We start from the raw sequence: 3922 nt of genomic DNA on the forward strand, positions 1-3922 counted from the left end.
TCTACCTGATGACTTTATATCCATGCTCAGATGCCAAGGAGCTCAGAAAGTAACTGACTGTGACTAGTAATAATCAGATATCTAGAGATTAGAAATGTATGTGCAAACATCTTAATGTCAATTGCATTATAAATGAATTTTTCTATATGAAACTCTGTATTTTAATAATGAAATTGAGATCTTCTTTAAAAGGTTAAAACCTCATTTAATTTTATGTCTTATAGGGTTTAGACAGAGTACAATATTGTATAACTGTAGTAATTCAACTGTAAACCTAAAAATTTACAGCCAATTTTGAAGGAGATGCATCTTAGCTCAGGAAATTGTTATTGAATATGTCAATGCTGTTGTAATGAAATGCTTCTTCTAAGTATGTGGTTATTAAATAACTAATTTAAAATTTTTTTAGAAATATTGTTCCACTCTTTTAAAGTCCTTTAAGATTCAGAAGTGGACTTTAGGAAGGAAACGTGAACTCTGATGGATCAGGGGCCAGGAGAAGACACCTTTTGCAGAAGAAAACTCAATATTTGTTAAGAAAGTTAGTTAGGTGGGGTTGGTCAGGTGGTGTGTGTGTGTGTGTGTGTGTGTGTGTGTGTGTGTGTGTGTGTGTTTGAATGGGGCAGGAAGAGAGGTTCAGTGTTGATGAAACCACATAAGTTTTTTTAAAATTATTTATTTTTATTTTATGTGTATGAATGTCATGTTTGCATCTATGTAAGTACACCGTGTTGTGCAGTGTCTGCGGAGGACAGAAAAGGACATTGGATCCCCTGGAACCAGAGTTATAGATGGTTGTTAGCAATCATGTGGGTGCTGGGATTTGAAGCCAGGTCTTCTGCAAGAACAGCCCATGTTCTTAACCGCTGAGCCATCTCTAGTCCCAGAAGCGACATACGTCTTTATAATCTAATCCAATGGTGAAATTTTACCTTATTGTGAATTTTTTTTTAAGTCTCTAAAATATGAAAGCAGAGGTTGGGATTTTTTGCCTACACAATACTGAGAATATATGTCCTAAGGAGAGAGAAATTTTGTCAGTTATCCTCTCCCTGTTAAATTTCTTTTTCGTTGTTTGTTTTTGAGGCACATTTTCACTGCGTACCCTACAAGACTAGGCTGTAAATCATAATCCTCTGGTCTTAACCTCTTGTATTTTTTTTTTTTTTTGATGCACACTCAGCATTTATATGCAATCCTCTAGCTAGGATGCACCATGCTTCACATTGTTAAACAGTGATAAATAGGTCCAGATGCTGTACTTTAAAAGGACATTTTAGTTAATGTTCCTTGAGGAGAAGCAATAGCAACCAATGTGGCCTATTTGTCTGGTCATTCGGGGCTCCAGATGGCTTCATCAGTGCTTAAGGAAATAGGAACTCTTTATTGATCTGGAAGATTAAATATGTGCTGAGCCCCTTCTACCATTTTGGGAGGTGGGTTAAAGTTTAAGCCTATAGCATTTCTGGTAAAATTTACATGAAACGTGACAAGCTAATAAAAAGTGCTCTGTGTTCTAACAGGACAAATTAGCTGGTTTTGTCTTTCCCACAACCAACAATTTACAGAACTGTTCCTTTACCTACTATCAGAAAAGCACTTTGAATTACCAACTATATTGTCAAAGGATATAGTTTTAGGACACAGGATAAAGGTGTGCAATATGCATTCCTGAGACCGCTGATTAAATATCAAAAGTAAGGATTATCCTAATAAAATGCTGCCGGTAGACTGCTTTAAATTCACTGATGGTTTAAAAATTTGAAATATATTACTCGATTTGCATATTTAGTTAAAACTGATATTTGTGGCAATGGGATAGTTTTTTCATCTGAAGAATTTTTAAAAACTTAAAGTAGTTTTTATTGATAATTATATGTAACCCAAACCTAATTTGAACTAGATGTAATAGATGGCAAATAGGACCCAAAATTATCCCCCTCTCTTCACAAGGTGAAATCTGTTATTTTTCCAGGTGCTCTGATTGAGCATGGACTGTCTTGTTCTACCTACTGAGAAGCTACAAAATGTGAGACAAGAGGGCTTAAGAAATGCTTCCATGTTGAGACTTACTGAGTCCTGCAGTAAATGAAAGCCTGTAACTGCCATGTGGAGAAAGCTAAACCAGGAAACATGGCTCAGTCACCTCCACACTTTAGCTGACAGCCATCCCCACCTTTCAGACCCATAAAGCAAGGTTATCCTCTAGAGCAACAAGCTACCTGTTGATCACAAATGCATGAAGGGGACCCAGGTGAGATCAAGCAAGGAAACCCAGTCAGGAATCACGCAGCTTATCCGCATGGTCAACAGCCAAATAAATGCTGGCTTGATGCCACCACGACTTGGAGGGTGCTGTGAAGTAAAAGGTAGCTGCTATACCATTTAAGGTGAAAAGCAAAGTTTCATAGGAAGCTTGTGCATTTTGAGACTGAGTCAACAAAAGAATGGATGTACTCAGGCTTCAGGAACCACTGAAATTACAGATTTCAATATTAGCCCCAAATGAAACATCAGCATCTGAAGGGAAGATACATTAAAGACCTGTATAAACAATGGACATTCAATTGTTGACACAGCCAGATTCCAAATCCACTTGTCTTTCCCCTTGACCTCCATCTTTCCATTTCCTCCTGACCCCACACCATTTCATACTGCTTCTACCCATTTTATTTTATTTCTTAGGACTCAACATATCAACATGTGAGATCATACAACTTTTTTTTTTTTATCGGACTTAGCATCATGTCCTCTAGCTTTACCCATATCACTACAAATTGTAACATTTCCTTCCCTGATCAAGTTGAATATTTGTGTGTGTGTGTGTAAAATTTGTTGTTTATTCATTAATAGATGGACACTACCATTGTTTTCTTTTACTGCCTCATTTTCTTTTCTAAAGGTGTATTTTGTTATTTTAAATATCATTTTTTTCTACATGACACTATCCAGTATGACCAGCACCGTTTGTTGAACATGCTGTCTTTTCTTCATTGTGTATTTTTGGCTCCTTTGTCAAAAAACAGGTAGTTGTAAATGTGTGGATTTATATCTGGGTCCTCAATTCTATTCCACTGATCAATGTATCTCAAAGTATTTGCTTTTATGCCAGTACCATGCTGTTTTTTTTTTTATTAGTGTAGCTCTGTAGTGTAATTTGAGATTAGAGTTGGTAATGCCTCCAGCAGTTCTTCTGTTGTTAAGTATTATTTTGGCTCTCCTGGGATTTTGTGTTTCTGTATGAAATTTGAGATTATTTTCTCAATTATTAATCCTACCGATCCATGAGCACGGGAGTTTTTCCATCTTCTGGTATCTTCTTCAGTGTCTTAAAATTATTATTGTACAAGTCCTTTGCTTCATTGCCTACGTTTATTCCAAGGGTTTTTATGGATTTTGAGGCTATCATGAATGAGATTGCTTCCCAGATTTCTTTCTCAGTATGATTGTTGTTAGTGTATGGGAAGGCTACTGATCTGGGGATGTTAATTTTATCGATATTGGTCATTGCCCCTGATCTTGGTTACACACCAGAACTTGATGGTAAGACCCTTTTGCTGAAGGCACTACATACATGAGCTGTAGAATAAACAAGGAGAAATCAAGCTGGTGGTGACTTCACAGCCTCATCACTACTGGCTAGCTTTCATAGTGCTGGAAGGTGGTATGCATGCTACCAGAAGGAAAAGATAATCAATCTCACTCAGCCATGAAGCTTGTGAACTACAACAGCTGGGCTGGCAAGATTATTTATACCAACTTGGACAATAGTGGCAGGAATATTATGTGAGTAACCAACCACTCTCTACTCAGATTTAAGGTCTACTTCAAAGGATGGAGCCCATACCTGACACTGAAATCAGGATTAAGAACTTGAAGCTAGATAGGTCATAAGACAGAAGGGAGAGCCTAGTACTAATTT

Source organism: Nannospalax galili, unplaced genomic scaffold, assembly GCF_000622305.1.
Source record: "Nannospalax galili isolate Female #2095 unplaced genomic scaffold, S.galili_v1.0 scaffold7, whole genome shotgun sequence".
NCBI classification, from domain to species: domain Eukaryota; kingdom Metazoa; phylum Chordata; class Mammalia; order Rodentia; family Spalacidae; genus Nannospalax; species Nannospalax galili.